The following is a 27212-nucleotide window of genomic DNA, read 5'->3' as shown; positions in this document are numbered from 1 at the left end:
GGAGCACTATAGCCTTGGAGAAAAGGCTCAAACTATCTAAGAAGTTTCATGCACTCCAGGAAGTTGCCTTGATTTACACTTTTGTCATGCCCATGAAATGCAATGCCTTGCTTCCCAAGGAAGGAAGAAAGTGCTTCTATGCAGCAAAGGTACTTTCCCCTACAATTGCAGCTTGAATTTGCTCCATTGTATCTCCCGGTGTTTGAGTAAATTTACAGCTTCTCCAACACATCATCTGGCCTTGTGCAGGGCGCACTTTTCAGGATCTTCAAATGTCTCTAGAGTCCTTCTCCAGTTTGATAAGCTAAAACTAATTAATGCATCAATGTTATTTCTTATTTACTGCTTTCCAGAGTTTTCAATACTTAATATTCAAGCTATAGAAAGATATTGTGCCAGTTCTTGCTAAATGCCCTCTGCCGTAGTCCAAGCTGGCTTAGGGGATACTGGGTGAGATTTACCTGTTTTGGACCAGTTTCTAAGCATTACCTAAATCATCCTCTGCATTTGCTGACCCAAGCTGCAGCTCTGTTTCCAGAGGCTAGTTCCTTTCTTCTCTCCTTGCTTGTTCTTCTGGGGCACAGTACATTAGCAAACTTAACAGTAGCTGCATGATCATTTACACAATAATAATTAACCTCTTCTCCACAATTCAAACATGGATTCATAGCACACAGATCACAATACTGGTTGCATATACTACATAAGACACTGTATTTACTCTCATAGAGTAAATGGTGCTTTGATTGTTACCATTAAAATAATTTCATAAAGATCACTATGAGCTGATCTTGAAAACAATAGAGCAGCCACTTGACCTATGGCTAAGTCCCGCCCTCAAACACAATGAGCCAATCACAGTGCGTATAGCCATTCCCATACACTCGGACATTCTCTGCCTGGACGTTCATTGAAATGCATTACAGAAAGTCAGTTTTGTTCCATTTTATGAGCTTTTTCTGAGATTTGAAGTTTAAAAATGGTCAAAAGGTGTGCATGGGGTACATGCAACTCCGACACAAGGTATACTGAGAGGCTGGGCAACGAGGTTTATTTTTTTACGCTTTAAACAACATCTCAACTGAGAAAAGTGTCTCCTTTGGATAAAGTTGTGCGGTAACGTTAGATCACAGCATGAACTCAACGTGAATAAGATTAACAAGGATGTCTACATCTGTTCTCTTCTCAACATTGTGTTTGAGGCAACATATTGTCACTTTGCTGGAAAGAAATATAACGTTATCTTTACATCTCTAGCTAACGTTAGCTAAAGTTAGCCTAACGTTAGCTCCTAGTTGCATTGTTCATCATGTCACCTTGTTGCTGGGAGTTCATTAGCCTATTGTGTTCTAGTTTTGTACTTTGGTGATCGTACATCATTGTTAGCTGTTGTCCAAAGGGTTCTTGTTAAGCTAACGTTAAGTTCTGAAGCTTAGCTTCATTAACTTATCTGTAATCACAGAGATAACAAAGGTTGGCAAACGTTATGCTGGGGTCAGCCCTGTGTTCCCACAGCCCAATGATCGCACAGCCCTATGTTCCCACATTTCTAAGAAGTTTTTTTCACTGAAAATTAGGCCTTATGTTCCCATAGCCCTATGTTCCCACATTTCTAAGATTTTTCTTAAAATTAGGCCCTATGTTCCCACATTTCTGGGACATTTTCAAAATTAGGTCTTGTGTTCCTACATTTCCCTTCAATTTAAGCCCTATCCTCCCACAAGGGTTAGGGTTAGGGGTAGGGGGGATAATAGGTTGGGTGTAATTGGCTACCAAATTGGGAGAAAGGGGGATAAAATCTGATACAAATTTATGAAAAAGGAAATGTGGGAACATAGAACTGTGGGAACATAGGGCTGTGGGAACATAGGGACGCTCCCGTTTTGCTGAATGATTCAATGTAAATACTGTAGCACCAAACTAATGGAGAGACACTCTTGGTAAAGGTGGTAAAAAGGCCGTTGTCCTTAGCCATAGGTCAATTATCAACAGTTTTAAATGTTTAAAAGTAATCTAGAGTTTACAGTAAAATGACAAAAACCAACAAACAACAAAACTGATTGTTTTTTCCGGGCTGTTTAGCCGCTAAATGTGGGTGTTTTTAAGCTACCTGTGCTTACCAAGATATAGGTGCTTTTCCAGCCAGGATTGTGCCACCAAAAGCAGGTATTTTATGTCAAAATATGTTTTTTTTCACTAACTATAACCCTGCGTTTTTTGTTCATAAACATAATCACATCTAACCACAGCTTTGTTGACACAAAGTTGCAATGTATCCTCTACACAACAATGTACAAATGTCACATATCTGTGGTTTACAATGCCAACAATTTTTCTGGTGACTGAGGTGGATTCCTATGTTTTGGCTTTTATGACACACATTATTGACAGAAAGTAATTTTTGGCCTTGCTAAGGCTTTGCTAAAAACATTTGTAGCTTAAGCCCCATAAGCACAACTCTGCTATACCGCCCATGGCAGAGTGTCTGTGAAAAATTGGCAATATTAGTTTCATTGGAAGGAAGTAAGTGTTTGATTACCACAACAGCATGCAGCAACATTCTCTGAAATTTCTCTTATATTTCAACCATCCAAATCTGCTCTGGCCCAGGTGTGCTGAATGATGAATCCCACCTGATCATAAGTCATGTGTCAGCATAGGTAATGTCCCCCAAAACACAATATAAGGGCAGGTGTTGTATAGTGTGCAAAGATTCTTGCACATGCCCAAAAATTGGAGTGATGCCACCAAGAAAAGGCTGTAAGAAGAAGTTCTGCATTAGTGAAATCAACATACTGTTAAATAAACTGACAAAATAAATGTGTCAGTACTAGTGTTACAGGAAAATCAAAACCCAGCTATTACAAAACATTTGCTGTATCAGCAGTATTAGTGGAGGAAGTATTCCGATCCTTTAAGTAAGTAAAAGTACTAATACCACACTGTTAAAATACTCTGTTACTACTACTACTTACTGCACTGAAAATGTTGCCTAAGTAAAAGTATATGTACAATCAGGGAAAGGTATTGAAGTATCAAAAGTAAAAGCAGCAAGTCCTCATGTTTAAGAAGCTGAAACCATAATTTCTTTATTTTTCATTTTATTTTATTTTTTGGGGATTCAACATTCATACAACATACAACATGGTACATAAACAAATCAACAGGTCCACAGTATGGTGCCAGGCAGTGCATATACCTAAACCATCTCAATTCATGTATATATCCATGTACAAAGGCATGAGAGAATACATACAAAAAAGGAAATTATTATAATAAAATGAATAAAAATATACTACTACTACTAATAATAATAGTAATAAATGTCAAGTACCAAAAAAAGAAATTCTATAACAAAAGGGAAAATTGACAAATGATTATGAAAACAGTTGCCAATTATTTTTCTAATCACCTAATTGTTTCAGCTGCTTTGAATATTTTCATATGGTTTGTGCACAAAAATCTTAATTTGTAAAATAACTATTCGCAGAAGTTATGAAATAAATGTAGTTAAATCAAAGGTACAGTATTGCCCTTTGAAGTGTAGAGAAGTAGAAATAGAAAGTGGCATAAGATTAAAATACTCAAGTAAAAAGTACCTAGAATGTGTACTTCAGTACAGTACTTGAGTAGATATACTTTGTTACATTCCACCACTGGCAGGAGGGGCACACACAGTAACTAAAGTTACAGTAACTGGGATCAGTGGACCAACTATAGTTGTATTTCTTTAGCCCTCAAATGTACTAATCCAATCATTATAAGACATAAACTAAGTTTGAATGTATGGCATTCATGGATTTTTAAAATGTTCCTGATATTCAAAACTGATGTTCCCTTGTGTTGCACATCAATTTATGGACTGTGAAAACAATATTGTTTTTTTCCTCATCTTGGTAAATGTGCTCTCAACCACTCGAAAAATGTTCTCTTCCCTAAGAGAGGAGCAAAAATAAGAAAACATGGGTGAATCCCAGAAATCAGTGGGTACTAACAAAACATGAACAGATCCTGGAAATGAACAAAAAGAAAATTTGTATGCATATCATTTCTTGCATGAGGCCCAGTGTTTTGTACCCTTGGCTTACATTGGCTCTAAATGAGAGTGAGCTCCTCCTGACCTGCTGAGCTTGTGCCAGATTTTGGTGAAAAGGTGTTTCCATCAATGATGGGAATTTGATTTAATCTTTTAAAGATATCTTTTTTGGGCCATTTTTGCCTTTAATTGATAGGGCAGCTTAAGCATGAAAGGGGGAGAGAGAGAGGGAATCACATGCAGCAAAGGGCCACAGGCTGGAGTCGAACCCGGGCCACTGCAGCAACAGCCTTGTACATGGGGCGCCTGCTCTATCCACTAAGCCACAGATTGAATCTTACTGATATTTAAACATTTAACCATCAACCAAACTCTCTTAACAATGTATTCACAAGAATTATACCTCCAAAAGGTTCACAGACCAGAAAAGACTGCCTTGAAAGAGCAGACAAGAGACATTTTCAGTTACAGAACATTCAGGAGACATTACCTCACAATCGTTTATTTTAAATAACATAACAGGAACATAAGTTATTGAGAATGAAGCATATTCAGATGGACATAAAGGAAAGGACACTGCAGTAGGTTACAGTACATCTAATAATAGCAGACGTGAATGGCATTCAGATTGCTTAGCCAAGGCTCCTCTTTTAAACAAGCTGCTCTGTCTATGAACACCAGCATTCCCTGCATTTCATTATGTTCATGTCAGGAAATAGTGTTCCTCCTGCCAGACAGGCTTGAAATGTCATTAAAGCATTGAAGCTCCAGGACAGCTTCATTTCCTCATCAAAGTAGGAGCTGTGTGGAACTGGATTAGTGCCAATCCTGATTTTATAGATACTAATATTGTGTCTCAAAAGACACAACTTAGATTTTGAATTATCAACACAAATTTGAATTTGAATTGAAAACTTAGCTGATGTTTTGTTCGTTAAAATTTTCAGAAACAGGTTGATTAGATTGAGGCATAAGAGAAGGGTTTAAGGAAAGATAATGGTTTGAGTTTGAATTACTACTTCATTAAAGTTAGGACACCCACGTTGCCATATCTGAAGTAATCAACACATGGTTATGGTTATGGACCAACTGTGGTCATGCTCAAAGAAAACTCTGACTGTCAGTTGGTAACATTAACCTCCTGAGACCCTGGGCTCTAGTTTTCCTGCGCAGCGCAGGGTGGCGAACCCCGCGCAGAGCTAGTTTCGAGCAGCGCAACCTGAGGCGCACTAATTTTGGTAGTTTGGCAGACCGAAGTGCGCTGAGATGGGTGTGGCGGCGCAGCAGGGGGAGGTGTTGACAGATCCAGCTTGGCGCAGTGACAGTTTCGTGCCAAACGGCTTCGCCGAAGGTGCACTAAAAGCTCGCCAGCTGAAACCAGGTCTACTGTCAGCTGGTGTAGTGGAAGTTTGGCTGACCGGCGGACAGTGCGCACACATCACCAAAACCTCACAGACAGGTTTCCAGAATGTCAGGCACATTAACAATGCAATAAATACCCAAAAAACCACTATTCAATGCAACTATCTGCAATCAGCACATAAATGTATCTCTATATCGACTGTCCCGTCACATCTGATGTCAGATCAAAGGGGATTGGCACTGTTTCGCATGTTTGCCACACGTAATGGAAACCCAACCTGATTTGATTAACACAGCTGCAAACTAATGAGTTCACATCCCTCTCAGCCAACCACAAACAGCCACAGCATCAGATAGGGAGTATATATTCAGCATCTGTCACCTTACAAAAGTCAAAAGAAAAGAAACAGAGTGAGACTGCGAGAGAGAAAGAGAGCGCGCGCACGAGAGAAACGCAACATTGATTTAGAATTGTGGTGACCTCCTCCCAGGCTACTTTTGCATCATCAGCCCGTGGAGGTCTGCTCGCAGTTCCATATATTCGGACACTGCGAGCTTGGACCTCCCAGACCAAAACATCAGTTTCCTCCTGGGAGAAGTTTGGTCGTCTGACGCTGCTGCTCTCTTCTGCCATGGCGAATTGAGTAAAAACTGTCATTACGCCTTTGTGCGGCGCATTTAAGGGCGAGGAGAGGGGCTCATTTGATTGGTGTGATGTGTGTAAAACCCACTCCACGCCTTCTCTCCTCCCTCTTTCCGACTTGCGCAGATAGGAGGGACAGAGGTGGGAAAGAGGAGTAGCTGCGCCAGCGCGCACGGTGTGCCAAACTTGCAAAATCCGCCTGGCCACACCAAGTTGGCAAAGCGCAGGTGTGCTGTGCCTCCGCCTCGCCCGGTCTGCGAAACTAGAGGCCCCTGTGTTCTCATATGAGGACATCGCATTTTGGGTTTACTTGACCCTACACTTCATACTGCTTAACTTAGACCTGTTGTCCTCGTTCATGGACATTGTGCCATCTATTGGTCGTAAGCCCACAATACAATAATCCATTGAAAAACAAGCCATCTTTGCCAAGTCAGTCTGCAGCCCATCCCGATACAAAAGTGGACAAGGTCCAAAACCTGATCACATTTTATGGTTGAAACTTGTTTATTCATGATTAATAATATTTGTAGTTTGATATGGCAACAAATTTGACCAATTTTAGCAACAGTAACAAGCAAAGAAGCTGTTAATTAGGAAGTACTGGGTAGGGTGACCATATTTTGATTTCCAAAAAAGAGGACAGTCGGCCGGCCACGACATAGCCTACTTAAATGATACTCACAGCTTACTCAAAGATGCCTTATCATTTTAATATATTTAAAATTTATATGTACGGATAGAAAATTCCGTTATATTACAAAATAATATCTCTCAAAGACAGAAATTCAGATAGGCCCCAATAGGGGACACATACACACACTAGAGTGTGGCGATCTGAGCCCGACAGTACCCGACGGGTCGGGCCGGGTTTGGTCAAAAATGTAGCTATAAATTGTATTCGGGCTCGGGTCGGATTCGGTCAGCTTTCAGTGAAAATGTAGTGTAAAAATAAATAAAATCCTATTGTCTGTCCTGTTTATTGCTTGGGCACTGTTATTTACGTGACAACACCTGAACATAACACACACAGACACACATTGGCTGTTTGTTTCTATCTCTCTCCTCACTGGAAGTCTCGGACCTCCAGACGCCCGCCTCCGCCTTGATTAAACGCTGAAAATAAAATAAAAGAGGGAGACAGGTTTTTCCTATTTTATCTTATTTTGTTTTATTTCTCCCTCTCCTCTCGCTAGAAGCGTCGGACCTCCCACCTCGCGCTCCCGTCTCAAACACGGAGGTCTCCCTTTCCGCAGCTGAGCACCCACGGCACACGCCAGGCCTGTAAAATAGCCTGTAACCACTGTGTGACACAAACTCAGTGCTTTGGTCATTAAATAATGTCGGGCTCAGTTCGGGTTTGGACAGAAATATGCTGCCCGTGCCGCACTCTAACACACACACACACACACAAACACACGGAAAACCGGACATTATCATCAGTTTATAAAAACCCCCTGGACGCCCGGACGTGAAAAGTGGACGTGCCCGGGCAAAAGAGGACGTTTGGTCAGCCTAGTACTGGGAGACTTTATCATCGTCTGGTTTTGGGACTTAATTACTGTTGACAATGTTGAGTTTTTTATTTATACTTATTGGGTCCTACTGATCTCAATAGCTAGGACAAATTGAAAATGCATACCAAACAAAAGTTCAGGTCTCAAGTGGTTAAATGAAAAGCTACCCTGTTATATTAAACTCCAATGTTTTTTTGACCCATCCACCTTACCAACCTCCTCCCTTTGTGGATTTTGTCGTTCTACAATAGCATCACTTGACTTCCTCCTTTGCTTCTCCTTTATTTGCAGAAATCACTAGAAGGCGCTGTCACTTGAATGTGAGCAGATGTTTTTTAGGGCTCTGGCTGGAACCAACCAAGCCCCTAGGAACAGCACCGGACCAAAGGCAGTCTGACATAGTGGCCAAACCTTGGAATTACAACTTCTGGGCTCATCACATGATGCCATTGTGATGTGTTTCAGGTTTGGGAGTCAAACTATGGATGACTCAGTTGAAATGACTGAGTTGAAATCGTGTTACTCTCTGATGAGTTTCAAAAAAGGTTTAAAATGTAAAATGATTATGGATAATAATTTAAAATGATTAAAATGGAAAATATTATTTATTTATTTTATTTTATTTATTTATTTGAAAGGGACAGTACACATTAATGAACATCAGTATGTGAGTACACGTGTAAATGTGTCGGAGTTAGCAAACCTGCTAATTTACATCCATAGTCCCTTGGCAGGTAATAGACAGACAAACACATAGGAGGTAGACGAGAAAAAAAGAAGGAGTAATAATAATAACAGTACACAAGGAGTTCACATTAAAATACCCATTCATACATAGACATAAAGTGCGGTGTGAATTCTATAAAGTGCCGGGTGTAAAGTGCCAGTTGTTAAAGTGCAAGTGCCTGGTAGTTAAATAGATCCACATGTGGTGGCCCACTCCTGCTGCTTAGAGTGGACCAAGACATCGGATACTTAGCAGCAGATGAAAAGTCCCATTCACAATTTAGGTACACAAAGATAATACATCACAGTGCAGTATAGTGCAGTGCATGCATACATACGTATATGTAGGCATGCACTGCACAACAACAATAACAACAACAAAGACAGTGCAAAGCATGGCGGACAGTCACAGAGCACGGCACATACGTATATGTATCGGGCTCTGCGAGAGGTCCGCCTAGCCATGAGTACAGTGTTGGTTTGTTTTGAGCCAGTTTTTGAGGTGGGCCTTAAAGGTGCTATAGGTAGGGCATTCTCTTATTGTACATGGTATGTTGTTCCAGATGTTACTGCCCTTAACCGACATAACAGATTGTCCAAAAGTCATGTGTCTGTAAGGTACTTCGCAATCTCCCCTGGAATAGGCTCTGGTGGTTCTGCCACTGCTAACTTTAAGTTTTATATATTCTTTTAATGGAGGAGGTGCAAGTCCATTCAGTGTTTTGTAAATAATACAGGCGTACTTAAGAACTTTAAAATTTTCAAAACTCAAGAGGTTGTACTTCTCAAGGATATGGCAGTGGTGGTGAGAGATCGGTTTTCTGTCAAGGATTTTTAGGGCCCTTTTATATAATGATTCTATTGGTTTAATTGTAGTTGTTCCAGTGAGAGACCAGTTTGTAAAACAATATTCAATGTGGGAAAAAATCATTGCATGCATAAACATTCTGGCCGCATTAACTGTCAGCGATGGCCTAATCTGCTTGAAGTTAAGTAGATTGAATTTGATTGTTTTTGAAATCTTTTTAACATGATTTTTAAAAGAGAGAGTAGGATCAAGAACAACACCAAGGTACTGGAATTCTTTTACTAACTCAAGTTCCTCTCCTCTCAGGAATACATTTGATTGTGTGACCTTCACTGACTGTTTGGAAAACATCATACAAACAGTTTTTTTGGTATTTAAAAGGAGACATGAATTCGTGAGCCAATTCTGGATATCGGACAACGCTGACGTGAGGATAAGGGCGGCTTCTTGGGTATTTTTTGCAGATGTGAGAATTACAGCATCATCCGCGTACATCTGTATGTGAATGTTTTTGCATACTAACGGTAAATCGTTGATGTAGAGCGAAAATAAAATTGGACCGAGCATGGAGCCTTGTGGGACCCCCACTGGACACTCCAGGTATGGTGATTTGACTCCGTTGACCTTGACACACTGTGTTCTGCTTAATAGATAAGATTTCATCCACTTGATGGCTTGTTCCGAGAAGTTATAGTGGGTAAGTTTGGTTAAGAGAATATTGTGGTCAACGGTGTCAAATGCCTTTTTCAAATCTAAAAACACAGCACCAACACAACCATTTTTATCCAGAAAGTTTTTGGTTTTCTCTAAAAACACAGTGATGGCCGACTCTGTTGAGTGGTGGGCACGGAAACCAAATTGCATGGGATGCAAGGGGGTATAGCCCTTGTTCAAATGCTCAGTTAATAATGTTACTACCCATTTTTCTAATATTTTAGAAACAATTGGTAGAATGGTGATTGGTCTGTAGTTATTTTTGTCAGTTATATCTCCAGATTTAAAAATCGGATTAACTACACCTATTTTCCAAGCAGTTGGGACAACAGAAAGCTTGATTGACTGATTTATCAGATGTGTAATCAGTGGTATCAGAGCGTCCTTGTGTGCTCTTAAGAAGTTAATAGATTAATAGATTATAATTTTGAGTATGTATTTAATTATTAATTTTCTTCATTTCCTGCCTTTGGTACGGCAGACGAGAACGGCCATGTATTATTCTTTTTTTTTGTGCACTGTTATCTCGTGATAACGACTTATTAATTCGTTATCTCGAGATAACAAAGATTGTTATCTTTCGTTATCTCGATCTCGAGATAACAAATTAATTAATTCGTTGTCTCGAGATAACAAAGACTGTTATCTCGTGATAATGACTTAATTAATTTGTTATCACGAGATAACAAAAATTGTTATCTCGAGATAACGAATTAATTAATTCGTTATCTCGAGATAACAAAGCTTGTTTTCTCGTGATAATTGTCAAGTGTGATGATTGCGCGCTGGTTAATGTGATCGTCCTGATTTCAGCCTCCAAGAGCTGCCACTGGTGTCCCAGGGAGATGAAAATGGCAGATCACATTATTGATCAACGCATCAGGATGTAGGCTACTTCAGTCAAGGTCTAACACAGGCAGAAATTGTATTGTGTCTTTCTGTTAGGCATTCAGATTAGTCCTCGTCATTTAAGGAGAAGACTAGCGCGGTTACAACTTCACAGGCAACGGTTAAGTGATCCTGCTCATCGACGGGAAATCACATCATCTGCTATATGTGACGTACATGCCCTTATTTGGATAACACGGTATTCCCCACACATAAAGCCTATTGACAGTGTAATGCACTCTGGCTGCAGATGTATTAAGCATGAATCCGTTCTTGCAGCACGTCTGCAGAAAGTATTTTGTTAGAGACAAACCATCCATCTGTCTGTCATCTCACCTTTTTGGCCTGCCTTGACCAGCGAATTCGTCAGCTTGTAACAATTCGCCAACAACAGAAACTGAGGCTTACGTCACAACGCTACTTTTACAGGTCATGGGAGGCACAGGTTCACGGTGCCAAGCTGAAATCCCTGATATAACATAACCCCAAAAAACGTAACTCTTTTTGCTTTCAAAATGCCGCAATAAATTGTATAAAAACGAAAAGGACTCATATGGTTAGTTTAACTCAACAACTTTAGTGTAATTAAATTAAAACAAACTCAAATTAACACGCGTCCGGCTCGGACGATTCACTCAATTAACACAGCGCGTCACGCCGATACAGAAAACAAATAACCCCCACTGTGCATTTACTGCTTGTTTATTAATTACAGTCACGTTTAATAGTAGCTGCAGCAGCAACAGCTAGTTGCCAACAGCTGTCTTGTTATTATTTCTTTATTACAGATATGCGACGTTATTTGGCCATGGTGATCGCCGCTTGCTGTTGGTCAGTTTTTCTGCTGATGTTGTTTTTTTTATTTGTGTACACTGTCTTGGTTCATCATGTCAGAGGTAGTGAGTTTTGGAGTATAGACATTTGATTGTTTTTACATCTTCAGCACCAAGGACAGTGCTTAAAGTGATTTTGTTATAACCGCTGCCTAACAGGCTCGGGAACATCTTCAGCACCAAGGACAGCGCTCAAACTACAGTCTCTTGTCTGCTTTTGTCATGTGGTGAATTCTACTGTTGGCCTCCTTATGGAAAAAATGTAATAAAATTTGCATTTGTTAGAACTTCTTAATGTTTTATTTGTGTGTAGCTTATGGCAGCCAGTCAGTAGCCTATAGTGAGTGGCGATGTGCGATGCGCTATACAGCAGGAAAAAAAATACAATGATGTCATTCATTCATTCATCCAGTTGGCAACCCCCCACCTTAAAACATCTTCCCGTGTGTGGGGAATACCCATGGATGTCGGAACTATTTTCTGAGAGGGTGTGCGGGATTTTTGTTGGGAGGGGCAGGGGACGCACACACACTTATCAGTGATTAAGGATTTGATTTGAAGTTATTTTATAATAACATGCAGTTATAAGAGAACTAGAAGGGTCGAGACATTGCTTTCATCCATAAGGTCACTGTGAGCGTTCATAATGGCCAAATGTGTTCGTCTCTCCTGCGTCGTGGTGTTGCGCAGCCAGGTTTTCAGCCTGCGCAAGGCTGAGAAAGAGCGCTCGGATGCCGCGACAGATATGGTCAGGGCCAGACAGAGCTTAATGAGCTTCTCCACCTCCGACAGCATGGAGCGGGTTTGGGGCTGCAAGGTTTGCAGGATGGACACAACATCCTGGATGGTGCTAACTTCTCGTCCCCTACACACATCCCTCAGTATGTCCAGCTCAAGGCTTAGCCGCTCTCGTGGAAAGGGGGTCAGTTCCGGGGAACCCACATCCACTCGTTTCCCCTGAGCCGCCTCGAGAACTGCCTGCTCTCGCCCTGCAGCTACGCGGAGTCCCTCCTAATCAAAACACCGCTCCACCTCTGAGCGCAGGAGGTCCTGCAGCCTGACTACATACAGTAGGCTAGCCTATGCCAGATGCCAAGGCTACTGTATGTAGTTAGGCAGGCTGCATATCACATTCAAAAGCATAGATCTATATATTAATGATATGAAAGAGATAAATGTAAGTCAGACAAATTGAGTTTAAATTCAGATTCTTTATTTTTTTGAAGCGTAATGCAGTGGGAGGCTGATGGTTCCGACGTCACAATGTGTTATCCAAATAAGGGCATGTACGTCACATATAGCAGATGATGTGATTTCCCGTCGATGAGCAGGATCACTTAACCGTTGCCTGCGAAGTTGTAACCGCGCTAGTCTTCTCCTTAAATGACGAGGACTAATCTGAATGCCATCTCTAACAGAAAGACACAATGCAATTTCTGCCTGTGTTAGACCTTGATTAAAGTACACCCTGATGTGCTGATCAATAATGTGATCTGCCATTTTCACCTCCCTGGGACACCAGTGGCAGCTCGTGTAGGCTGAAATCAGGACAATCTTTGTTATCTCGAGATAACGAATAATTAATTAATTCGTTATCACAAGATAACAAAGACTGTTATCTGGTGATAACGACTCGTTATCTCGTGATAACGACTCGCTATCACGAGATAACAATCTTTGTTATCTCGAGATAACGAATTAATTAAATCGTTATCACGAGATAACAGTCTTTGTTATCTCGAGATAACAAATTAATAAGTCGTTATCTCGAGATAACAATCTTTCTTATCTCGAGATAACGAATTAATAAGTCATTATCACCAGATAACAGTGCACAAAAAAAAGACTAACACATGGCCGTTCTCGTCTGCCGTACTTTGGAGTTGTTGATATTCTAGGTTATCCTTTGGTTGATATAGGACATCAGAATTTTCATTTGTTTTATGACACAATCATGAGACAGTTAAACCAAAAAAAAGGGACAGTTGCGTAGGGACAGGGTGGAACACTAACTTTAACAGACCAAGTTATGTCTTTAATCACAATGTGTCTTCTCTTTAAGATATTTTTTTTTGACAAGTACTGTTTTAAAAACAGCTGCATTTCTTTGTTGTTATCAATCCAAAGTTTGCATGTGAACTACACATTATATAAAAGAGTTAACATCCCCCTCTTTGCAGTTTATTGCTGAAGAAAAAGGCTTTGTATGTGCTAAGAAACAGAAACATGGAGTGTTTTATATACCTCACAGGATTTTTAGTATGTGAAAATACAATAATAAACCTGTTTACCCTTGCTCCACACCAGCACAGGAACGCATCGGCTCTGTGGCATGTGAGCTGAGATGATATTTTCAAGGCTAATCATATTCATTTGTTACGCCTGATGGGCATACAATAATATAATCAACCATAATGTATGAAGCTCACAGGTCATGGGAATCGAGGATAGGGGCAGCTCTGCATTACCACATACAGTAAACCATTAATATGCTCAGAGGCCTTGCACATAATCAGCACAGGCACTCTGTCAGGCTCTATTTAAATTAATACAAACACTATGCCACAGCTGTGCATTATTGTAATTCATAGTGACAAACAGTGAGAACTCAATGAACTTCCTCCTCAAGGGGTTAACTGTGTGAAGCTTCTCCTTCAACTACCACTTGACCTCATCACCAGCATCCTTGTTTTTTATTTGTTACACTCTGAAATACTGCCTACATATACAGTACACACAGACACATGGAGAAACATACAGATGCAAACACACTGAAGGGAGATGGACCTCAACAGCTGTTCCTACATTTCATACCGTTTTATTGTTCTAAAACTTTTTTACATCCTTTTTTTCCAGATTTCTATTTTTACTTTCAAGTTAATCTCATACTGCATTAATCTGATGGCTGGAGCTATTCACTCAAGTTGATACATATGACTTTAAAATGATTCTTGACATATGCTCATTAAGTTTGATGCTGCGTGTCTGATTTAATCTAACCATCATGGAGTATTTGGGTCACTTGAAATCAAGATGTTGTGTATAAAGTCTGATAATACAAGAGAAAAGTTGGAATGTTATGTGAATAATGTCTGAATCCTGAGAAAAAAGTCATTTTGTTACAAGAAAAATTATAATCTTACATAGGAAAGGCAGTGTTATAAGAAGCGTATTTAAAAAAAAAAAAAAAAAAGTAATATTGTGACACTAAAGTTGGAACTTTTCAGAGAACTTTAGCAATATTTTGATACTTAATTCCCTTATGTACTTCGTATTTGAAATTACAACTGTATTAGTCATATTGTGCCTATATTCTGAAAGTGGCCTTGCCTTTAATTTACTCTTTACTTTTTATTATAACATTACCACTTTATGTAATCTGTTCTCTTATCCACAAAAGCTATTGTCAGCATAAAACCCAGCTGTACCTGCATCACCGACATTCAATCAATCAATCAATCAATCTTTATTTATAAAGCACTTTTTATACATAAATGTAGCACAAAGTGCTTTACAAGGTTAAAAAGATCATAGGATACAAGCAATTCTGTAAGATAAGAAGGCCCAAGACCATTAAGACATTTAAAAACCATTAAAAGAACCTTAAAATCAATCCTGAAAGACACTGGGAGCCAATGCAGTGATTTTAAAACCGGTGTAATGTGGGCCTGCCTTCTGGTCTTCGTCAGCACGCGTGCAGCAGAGTTTTCTAAAAGTTGTAGGCCTGAGATACTTTTTTTGGGAAGACCAGCAAGCAGGGCATTACAGTAATCAATACGACTGGAGATAAAAGCATGCGTTAGCGTCTCTGTGTTAGCTCGGGAGAGAAAAGGGCGGACTCTGGCTATGTTTTTTAGATGATAAAAACCTGTTTATGTTACATGCTTAATGTGTGGAATAAAAGTAAGCTCAGAGTCAAAAATAACTCCCAGGTTTTTCACTTGAATAGATGGATTTAAGGACAATGCCTGCAATTTAGATAAAAGGTTCTCTCTCTGAGCCTCAGGACCGATGATTAAAACTTCAGTTTTGTCCTGGTTGAGCTGTAAAAAGTTTTCTGCCATCCAGGATTTGATGTCTAAAATGTAGTTAAAAAGGGCATCAATTGGCCCTGTGTCATCAGGAGACATGGAGATGTACAGTTGTGTATCATCAGCATAACTGTGGAAGTTAATACCATGTCTCCTGATGACACATCCAAGAGGCAGCATGTACAAATTAAAAAGTATGGGACCCAAAATTGAGCCTTGGGGTACACCACATTTAATTTCATGGATCTCTGAAGAGCATGTATCCATACTTACCAAGAATTTTCTATCTGTGAGATAGGAAGTGAACCACTTAAGAACAGTACGAGAGGCCGACCAGCTGTTGGAGTCTGTTAAAAAGAATAGGGTGGTCTACTGTGTCAAAGGCAGCGCTTAGATCCAGTAGCACCAGAACTGATAACTTGCGTGAGTCCAAGTTACACCTGAGATCACTGACAATCTTCAGCAGGGCTGTCTCTGTACTGTGATTCTTCCTAAATCCAGACTGGTATTTTTCAAGGATGTTATTATTATCTAAAAAATCATTAAGCTGAATAAAGCAAGTTTTTCTAAAATTTTACTTAAAAATGGTAAGTTGGATACTGGTCTGTAGTTGTTAAGAACATTAGGATCTAAATTGTTCTTCTTCAAAAGGGGTCTCACCACTGCCGTTTTAAAGGCAGCGGGGAAAGTACCCATTTGAAGAGAACAATTCACAATGTTTAAAAGCTTATCTTCAAAAAATCCATAAAATGTTTTAAAAAGTGATGAAGGAATTGGGTCTAAAAGACAAGTTGTCGGTTTCACTTGGGAGAAAACTCTACCAAGCGTCTCAGCATCAACCAGGACAAAACTGTCCAGTGTTTCCTCAGGTAAAAACAAGCAGTCAGATGTGTTAAGAACTGTATTTTGATGGGATAAAATATCAGATCTGATGCCATCAATTTTACCTCTGAAGTGGTCTGCAAAGTCTTCACAAAGGGAATCTGTTGAAGTGCTTTGTAACTTGTTAAAATCAGGGTTGATTAAAAGGTCGATGGTTGAGAAGAGGACTCTGGGATTATTTCTATGATTATTGATTATGTTGGCAAAGTAGGTGTTTCTTGCACGTCTGAGTGCATTATTGTAAATTTTAAGTTGTTCATGGAATATTTGATAGTTAATAGTTAATTTGTGTTTCCTCCATCTCCTTTCTGCTATCCTGCAATTTCTTTTCAGATTTTTGATTTCTTCATTTCTCCACGAGGTTATATGCCTATTTTGTACCAGCTTTGTTTTTAGTGGAGCGACTGAATCAAGACTTGACTTTAGTTTATTGTTAAAAAGTAGGTAAAATAACTGGAGGACATTTATCTAAAACTTCAATAAAAATGCAGCCACTTCAGAGGTAAGATAGCGTTTCCTCACAGTTCGCACCGCTGAATAAAAGCGGTGATATTAAAAAACACACAATAATGGTCAGACACAGCCAAGTCAATAACAAGAGGACACACTGATGGACAGGCCATGGCTGATGACGAGATCCAGAGTGTGTCCTCTGTTGTGAGTTGGCTGTGTGACATGTTGAGTAAAATCCATACAGCTGAGGATGTTTAAAAACTCATTTGCAAAGGAATCTGACTGATTGTCTATGTGCAGGTTAAAATCACCAGATAGAATGATCATATCATAAGCGGTATGGATTATTGATAAAAACTCAGAAAATTAATTAATAAAAGCAGCACATTGTTTGGGTGGTCTGTAGACTGTGACACATAGGATTAGGGGGCTGCTAAAAACAATTGCATGGTATTCAAAGGTGGTGTACTGATCAAATAAAATATGTTTAGTAGTGAGTGAATTAGTGGTGATTGATGCAGTACCACCACCCTTCCTACCGCTCCTTAAAGAAAATGCAAAATTAAAATTTGGTGGGGAGGCCTCAGTGAGAACAGCTGGTGCGTCAGCGCTCAGCCACGTTTCAGTTAAAAACAAACAATCAATGTTGTTATCTAAAATCAGCTCATTGATAATAAAAGACTTGTTTGCCAGAGAGCGAATGTTTAAAAGTGCCATATTGATAGTGGCTGGTGACTTCTGGACTGTAGAGATCGGTGGTTGGTATTTTTGGAGAGGTTTGAGGTTAGTAAAGTTCACTGTGTTGATGCGTTTATCTATATATGTGCAGTGATATTTAGTTTGCTCTCTGTTTGTAATGATGACAGGAATTGATGAAGTGTTTGCGTGAATATAAGGTCCAAGTCCAGCGATGCATGTATTTCTGTTAAAAATGGAATTAAAAACATAGGAGCTAGGACCTGGGGGACATCAATTGCTGACGAACTGGTCAGCAGGTGTGGGTTTGCATCAGTGAGAGGAGAATGTGTTTCAGGCATGCTGAGCGCCGTATGCCAGGTTAACAGACAGTAGACGGCAACCAGATTTGTTGAGGTGAAGCCCATCAGCCCCAAAAAGATGCCTCCTCTCCCAGAAGACATCAAAGTTGTCTATGAAGCCAACATTGTGGGAGCTGCAGGCAGAGGAGAGCCAGGTGTTCACACTGAGCAGTCTGGAAAAATGGCCTATTCCTCTGCCACAGGTGGGGGTGGGGCCGGAGATAAAAACACTCAGCTGTGACTGTTTGACCAGATTAAAAAGGTGGGTAAAATCCTGCTTTAAAAGTTCAGACTGCTGCTTGGGGATGTCGTTGGTAGCTGCATGTATGATCAGTCTGTCAGCCTGCGGATGAGACTTCAGGATGCCTGGGATTCTTTCCATTATGTCAGCAACGGTGGCACCGGGGAACGACAGTGTGATTGCCCCCCTCATCCGCACGTTCCTCACGATGGAGTCCCCGATGATGAGGGTTGTAGGTGGAGGATCCATCAAGTGTCCAGGGGGTGAGGTGGGTGAACCGGGAGCGTGGTTTCCCGCCAGGTGAGGAGAGCCCCTGGTGTGCCACTGCACTGCATCCTGCAGGAGCCGCTTGCGCCTGGCTGAGGAGTGAAGAGGGGGTCGCTGAGGCCCCGCTGCCGGGCGAGGGACAGAGGCAGCCCCGTTCGAGGTCCTCCTCCGCTCGCGGACAACAACCTCGGACCAGGTAGCCCCCCGGTCGAGATGTTGAGATGGAGAACGGGAGGGGCCGTCAACACAGGAACTGCCAGGACCCCCACAGGATGACTCTCCAACTCCGCAAGGTGCAGAGCACGGCCCAGTGGTTGTAGGCACAGGGATCAGTGGTAGCAGTAGCGGCAGCAGCGGCGGCAGAGGAGTTGTGCGAAGGTGCACCGTCCGGGGCTCCCACTCCGCCACCGCTGCCTCCGGCAGGAGGAGAAGCCACCTGTCGGTGCATGAAGTTGGGGGACGCTCCAGTGGAGGCACAGTCAGGAACCACGCAGGCCCTGCCATCCTCACCTGGGTGATCCGGTGCCTCAGTCAGTGCTGTGTAGTGGTTCGACAGGTGGAGCAGTGGCGGTGGAATATCCGTGATCCGCGCCTTCCCACCTCCCCTAACTATCACCTCCGTCCAGTTGCCCTCTGGATTGGGGGTCAAGCAGGAGGATGGCCGAGTTTGCAATGGATCCCAAAGAAAAGTGTCAGCCGTGGAGGTGTTAATGATGGAATTCAGGACGGCGATCTTCTTGTTTTGTGCAGCAGCTGTGTCGATGTAACTTGACAGCAAGACGTCCTTCCTCCGCAGCTCCTCCGAAAGTCTCCGGACATCTTCCCTGAGGTTAGTAATCACTTTTTCTCTACGTGAATGAAGACAGTCCTCACAGGGCATGATGATGATGCCGTGGGACCAGACAGCTAGCTAATTACGTAGCTACTTCACGTGTTTTTTGCTAACGGTAGCTAACCGGCATGTTAACTGTCATTCAAACTTGTTGTGGTGTAGTTTAGATTGTCTGGTCGTTTTTTAAAATGTTTTTGTACAAGGCGCATCTGAAGGTTCGACGGGAGAGAAACTGTTGGTTTGCTCACTGTGTGGGAATCTGAAGGTCCACTTGTAAAATCCATACAGGAGAGAAACCTTACGGCTGCTCGGTCTTGTTGTTAATCATCATTATTATACTACACATTTTTTTTACAGTTTGACCAACCAGTAGTGATTCCTTTGAAAGGAACCATACTTCTGATGTCAAAAACACACCAAGCAGTGACAAAGTGCGGCCTTTGGCAAGCTGAAGTGCAATAACCATGGAAAGCTGCAGCTGTTTGATTTCATGGCGAAGTGCGGGCAAGAGTCCTGACTCCTGTGACATGTTGACTTATGTTACTAAAGATTTGACCGATCTGCCTAAAACTCGGTGAACGTAATCTAGGGACCAATATTTAAAGTTCCCTCTTGGCAAAAGTTGGAAAACTTACCAAAACTGAGCTTCTATAAGGCAATGAATATTGCGGAGGGCGTGGCTCATCACATAAAGGTGTATAACATCTCAAGGGCTTCACAGATCACCACGCAACTTTGTAGGCATATGACCACACATAATCTGAGGGGAGCCCTCCATTATTGACCCCATCAAACAAAATGGGGGTGCTAGAGAGCTAATTTCTTATCTAGGCCTATCCGCCATATTGATTTTTACTAAACTTGGTAGATATGGAGAACAGGACGCCTCAAGGTGACTGAAGAAATTTAACTCTAATTGGCAACTGGGTGGCGCTATAACAACAGAAAAATGCTTAAAAATGGCTAAAATGCGACCGATCGCTGTGGCTCCCCCTGTGGCTGAATGTTGGGTTTTTTTCTAATTTCTGGTATGACTAAGTCATTGTATGGTATGCTGTACATAATCACAGAAACTGTCAGTGTGTCATTCTGTCAGTCAGTCATTCTGTCTGTCCCACGTTTTTCTACTCACTGACGTGGTCAATCTATGTGAAACTGCACATAGGCATTGAGGATTGGCATAGGTAGAAGGTCACAAAGCTAACAATGGGTATGGATTAGTTAACATGTATTTATAGTCATTTTGCCTTTATTCAAAAGTGGGTTGTAATAAATGGAATTTCCTACAGTGATTGTACCTTGAAGACATCAGTAGAAATCTAGCAAATTAAAGTACCGAGATGTTAAGAGTAAATAAACAAGAGATGTTATGTTGTTTTAATAACCCGGTCAAGGCCGTTCAACAAGTGCCACTGAGTGTTCAGAACTTTCTGAGTTTCCTTCATCTTAGTGCGATGTCAGACAGACATTACGTGGGTAGTATGGATATGCAAGAAGTTAGGGGAGAAGGGGGGCACAATATACACACAGGGCATTTTCAATTGACACCTTCTGCGAAAAATCTTAGATCAGGGGTTCTCCAAGTTTTTATGACTGAATGCCTTTTTAGGGAGCTGGCATATGATTTAGGACTGCACAAGAAAAGTGCACACATTTTTTAAAGACTTTTTTGTGGCATATATACTAGGACATTTTCAATTACCTTTTTTATGTCATACTATATACAGAGAAATGACTTTTCAATTATGTTTTTATGACATGGTACACAAATGACAGCAAGACACCCATACTACATACCAGTTTTCCACTTTTTTAATATGTTTGGTAGGTGGTGTATGGTTACGTTTTGTAGCATAGCAATATTTTCCTTAAATACACACAGGTCTTAAAAGTAAGGTGAGTAAGATTTAGGGGAATTTGGTGGCATCTATTGCAGATTTCAATCAGCTATAAATTTATGCTGGCCAAAATTCCTTCAGTGTTTATTGTTCAGGACGTTTTTATTGGGAGAAGAATTAACCACAGAGGTCTCTTTTTCTCCAAAACAGACGGACCAGGCGATTAGAATCACTAAAAACACTGAATAAAGGAGTTTTATGTTACAAATCAGTGCTTCTCCAACACTATTCAGAGTCTTGTGGCTCACCCACAACATGCCATTGTGTGCTCACCCCTTTTCTCTCATAAGTTAATGTGTGCTCACCTTTTTAATGATCCAGACATTCAGGAGTTTTTTTTACCATGAGCCACGTTATCCGCAGAGGCCCCTGCCTTTCCTAAATAAACCCAGTGATTTAAATTGGTAAAACACAGAATAATACATTTTCATATCACAAATCCATGTATTCCTGACAGACTTTTGCAAGTTGCTGCTGGCAGCTAGTGCAACACATGCTAATGTGCAGTTACCTTTTTTTCTCCGATAACATAAGATTCAGATGTTCAGAGGCTTTTCACCGGAAGCCGATTCATCTGAAAAGGTCTCTTCTGCTCCAAAACAAATGGACCAGGGGCCTCATGTACAAAGGGTGCGTACGCACAAAAACATGGCGTACGTCCTTTTCCACTGCAAAGTTCAGATGTATCAAGAGTGAAATGACCCTGGAAGCTGTTGATCCTTTGGCGACACTTAGAGGTGATGCTGGGAAACTAAATAAATGTGAAAACAATTAGTCCTCAGAGTGATGTGCACATCAGAGACACATGAACAATTAACACTGATGAACAATTAACACACCCATGTGTCTGCAATTAGATGAGTGGATATAAAAGCATGCGCAAAGAGGTGCAGAAATACCGTTAACAACAATGGCTGCTTTAGCAGTATTAGAGGACATTGTAAATGGTGCAATACGAAGAGAGTGTGTGTTCATAGACAGGGAGGATTTACTGGCACATAATGACAACTGGCTCATCAGCAGCTTTAAGATTCCCGAGGGCAATCCTCCTGAAACTGTGCGTGACACGGCAAGGAGCCATGCGCTGCCTGTATCCATACGGGTGCTAAACCACACTGGGGTTCCTAGCAACAGGGGCATTCCAGAGGGAGCTGGCTGACAGATTGGGACTGTGCCAGTCGACCCTGAGCCGAGCCATGCCAGCTGTGTGGGTTGAAATTATCCGCATGTCAGCCAGGTATATCAAATTCCCATACAACAGGCCAACATTAAAGCGCAATTTGCAGCGAGAGCCGGTTTTCCTAATGTTATCGGAGCTATTAGTGCACACACATGGCTACAGTATAAAAGTGCCATCACAGATGAATTTGTTTATGTCAACAGGAAGCATTTTCATTCAATCAATGTACAGATCATATGTCATGCGCTAATGCAGTTAACCAACATTGTGGCAAGGTGGCCTGGTTCAACGCACGATTCATACATTCTGAGTAACAGCATGGTTGGGAACAGACTACAGGCTGGCGCTGTGCGTGATGGGTGCCTTCTTGGTGAGTAATTTATTTGTTTAATTGTCCTAATATTAATCCCCCTGATGCACACTGAGCATGTGCGCCCCCAAATATTATCCTGTCTTCACAGCATCAGTACTAGTCAGTGGTTAAAGTTAGTGACTTGCTGTTTGTTGCTGGTTAAACTACAGCTTCAGAGCTTTCTAACAAGACCCTGATTGTCTCTGTGTGTAAAGTACTCATGTCAATAAACCCGTGCGTAAAGTGTGAAATTTCATAATCAGCCTCACCTTTTCCCCAGCGCACTTCTGCATTCATTTACAACAATAGTGTTTGATCCATGTAAGTGGTGTGTAAAATTAACAAATGGAAACTGTAAATCCAGTTCACATAATTAATTGTCTGCTTTCAATTGACCCCAGGTGCTGTGGCTACCCACTTAAGACCTGGCTGATGACCCCTCTCACCAACCCTCAGACTGACCAAGAGCGGAGGTACAATGATCTCCATTCCCGCACTTGGTCAGTCGTTGAGAGGACAATCAGCCTGCTGAAGGGACGGTGGCGCTGCTTGGACAGGACTGGGGGTATGCTGCTGTACAGTCCTGAGAAGGTGTGCCGCATTGTGATGGCATGCGGCGTCCTCCACAATGTGGCACACCGGCACGCCATACCACTGCCAGAGCAGCATATCCCCCCAAGAAATGAACCAGAAGCCGGACTCATGAATGTAAATCTTATCCGGGAGGCCATTCAGGCCCGGCAACATTTGATTTCAACCATATAAAAGAGGCAGGGACACAGAATTCACTAGTTCACCAATGCATTTATTGATTCACTGATATTTGTGAGGACGCCTATCAATTGATCTAGGTGATCATTTATGCCGCCGATTGCTCTCACTATTTCTTGTTGTGACTCCAGCACAGCATGGGTGAGGACATGGTCAGTCGGGCAGACAGCACCAGCAGCAGCAGCAACCTCCTCTCCTGTCCCCCCACCTGTTTTGGCCACACTTTGGCGGTGGGCAGCCGTCCTCCGCTTCACGTCCACCGTAATGTCGGACCACTTCTTTTTTAATTCTGCGTGTGTATGCTTTTCTGACCCCACAGTACTGACAGCCTCACACACACTCTCCCACTGTACATTTTTGCGCGCCTCCACTTCAGTGAGTCTCCAATTTGCATTCATTGAAGTTTTTCTTTTTTCCTGTCTTAGTCATGCTTTTGTTTTAGTTTTTTGATTGTGCAGAGAGGGAAATCTCAGGTGCAGGGCCCATTTAAATATGATTTGCATATTTAAATGAGGGCGGGGACAGGGAGGGGTCAGGTACTCCGACATGTGCGCTCAATTCCACGTTGATTGGGATGTACAAAGGAAATTGAATTCATGCTTACGCACAGATTAATACATTTGGATGTTTTTGTGCGTACAGCGTTTTCTGGATTTAAGCATACACCATGTTTCGGTAGGAAATCCAGGCAAGTCTTTGAACATGAGGTCTCAGATGATGTATACCACTAGAAACACTGAAAAAAGCTGCTTCATGTTACATATCAGTGTGACACCAGCACTGCACATTACAGTTAGGCTTCTTAACTACAGTGGCTGATGTGAAAATGAGAACACAAGAATAGCCTTATCTGGAGCTAGTGTTTGGTATGTCCAGTCTGGGCTACTGTAGAAACATGGTGATGCAACATGGCGATCTCCATAAAAGAAGATCCACTCCCTATGGAAATATAAACAGCTTAAGGTAAGGTAAGGAGATACAACAATTCTTATTCTCAGGTTATTATACACACACATACATATTATATAATATATCCCTCTAAATCTTACACACTGGTCCTTTAACTGCTAAACCAGAGGTTCTAACTCATACAGACACACACATGCCCCCTACTGGACTCTTTGGGTAATGATCCTCCAATTACAATCACACAGCCGTACACTAAGATTTGCATAGATGGAGCCTAACAGTCCGGATGTGCCTACCTGAATATGTGCAGGTCCCACAGTATATAAGGAGGCATATCGCGACATTATGTTTCTCCAAAGCAACAGCAATCTGCACACTGAACAGGATCAGGGTGAGCGGGTCGATATTGTGTCACGTCATTGACGGACCGAGCCCTCTACCTAGGTGCCCTGTTGCTCTTACGCGTACGCCTAAGCTCGCTTGAAAGGGTGTTGGATGTCCGACAGCTGCCATGTGCCTCCTTATACTGTGGGGTCTGCGTGTATTCTGACTGGCTACATTCATACAAATCCCAGTAGGGGATGTGTGCTCGTGATTAGAGGAGTATTACCCAAAGGGTCCAGTAAGGGGCAGAGCCTGTGTGAAATAGAATGAAGGTTACAATATTGTAACCCTAGTTCTATTAGCACAGATGGAGCCCTCTACCAAGGGGCCCTGTCACTCATATGCAGCTTTCTGAGGAGGATGTAGGATGTTGAGTGGCAGTTATGTGCCTCCTTATATACTGTGGGGTATTTGGGCTGGCTATGTTTATGTATATCCCAGCAGGGTGAATGCGTACTTGTGATTGGAGGAGTGTTACCCATAGAGTCCAGCAGGGGGCAGAGCCTGTGCTAAAAGAACTGGGGTTCCAATGTTGTAACCTTTGATCTCAAAGTTGAGCTCGAGAGCTGACCGTGTGAAAATGTTTTTTTTTTTTTTTAATTATTATTATTTTATTAATTTTATTATTTACATAATGTACTCACATTCTGACCTATGTTGATCAACCTTCTTTGTCTTACCCCTTGACAAAACTACAGCAACACCATGGGGACATACTAAAGAATGTGTATGAGTGTTTCTTTGTCATCTTCCCAGGTCTGGCGATGTGTCTTAGTGGTGAAGGGTGGCCCTCCTCTTCCTCTTCTCCTCTGTTCTCTCATTGGATGCGGTGGGAGTGTCTGTTCTCCTGTATGCTGGCAGGTCTTCCGCACATTCTCCATGATCAAAACCCTTTTTTGCAAAATAATAAGCCGGCTCTATACACACAAACGCACACATCCATACATAGAGAAGCGTGTCATCCATTATCTGGCAGCCTGCAGGCCTGCTGGCTGTGTGATCAGGGGTTACAGCAGGAAGCAGCAGGAAGCAGCAGAAGCAGCAGGCGGTGGGTGGCTGCCTCCCCAGATGTGGCTTCCACAGGGCCTATGACCATGTGTCTGATTCCTCTAACAAATCAAACGCCTCCACCTCAAATACCTGCTACTATCCTCTTGAAATGTAAAAGCCCAGCTGAGCTGTTGGATGTTTGACTATACATTTAATGAGCTCAGAGCACACAGGGGTCAACATGGTGGGCGAAGAGAGACTAGGTGTTTGGGAGGGGTTTTAACATTCAAATGATTTTCTTAATATCGGCAATGGTCTTTGCTGGCTATTCAAATGACCACAAGGACTACAGGTTGAAGTGTAAATGCAAAGTTAGACTTGTAACATTCACTTGATGCAAATGACTTTGGTTAAAGTGTTCAATATTAAAGGACAGATGTACAAATTGGTCCCTTTTTTTGTATAAACATGGTCAAATTTAAATATTTTAAGAATATCTTGACCACATAGACACAGATTTCGGGGGGGGGGGGGGGGCACAGGGGAAACATCCCCCTTCGTATTTAGAACAGGTGTAAACATCCCCCCAGTGAAAACATGAAAGCAGAAGTAGTCTTATTGAAGACATTTTCACCTTAAAATGATGCATAAAAATTCACCAAAATATACGACATTGAGTTTGATCATCACATTCTCATCCCTGCTCATTACAAATTGCCAGGGGACTTTCACTTCTATGGCGTACTAGGTGTCCTCCTGCGACACCTGTTACATGCATTGTGTCTTTTCAAAATACACTTCTGTTTTAACAGGAACAGTTTCTGCTCATTAGATGCATAATGTCTTTTCAAAATTAACCTACAGCGTTGGTAAAACACCTTGTATTTATGTTCATTTCCTTGTGCAACAAAAGCATGTAGTTAGTTTAATATATATATGTATATACATACACACACACACACACACACACATATATATATATATATATACATATGCTAGCTCCTTGTATTACCTTGTTACTGGCGGCCTTATAAACTGACGCCTCCAGCTGCATTATAAATTGATGCACCTCACAGAAGTATGATACTCCCCCTGGTAGCATCAGTTTATAAAGGCGCACCATACTGCTGTGAAAAGTCCCTTTTTGTAATGGTGTGAGATACCAAAGTGGCGGTATTTGACGAATGGAATGAGAATGGGCTGGTTCAATGCTCCCTGGAGGAGGAACACAAACCTCTCGTTTCATATGTGTCCACCTCAATGTTGAAACAAAACTTACGCCCTTGTCTCCACAATTTAAATTAACATATTAACTGATCACCAATAATATTTGTCTGCGCAATCTCTCCCCCAACCAAGACTTGTGAAAACACCATCAATCTGTCAGTCCTTTCTGGGTCCTGGCCATGTGAGGTTTCCAATGGTAGTTTCAACAAATTAAATCCACTCAATTTTATC

This window comes from Epinephelus lanceolatus, chromosome 7, assembly GCF_041903045.1.
Source record: "Epinephelus lanceolatus isolate andai-2023 chromosome 7, ASM4190304v1, whole genome shotgun sequence".
Lineage (NCBI taxonomy): Eukaryota > Metazoa > Chordata > Actinopteri > Perciformes > Serranidae > Epinephelus > Epinephelus lanceolatus.
The sequence above is the reverse complement of the archived record's forward strand: the minus strand, read 5'-3'. Positions refer to the sequence as shown.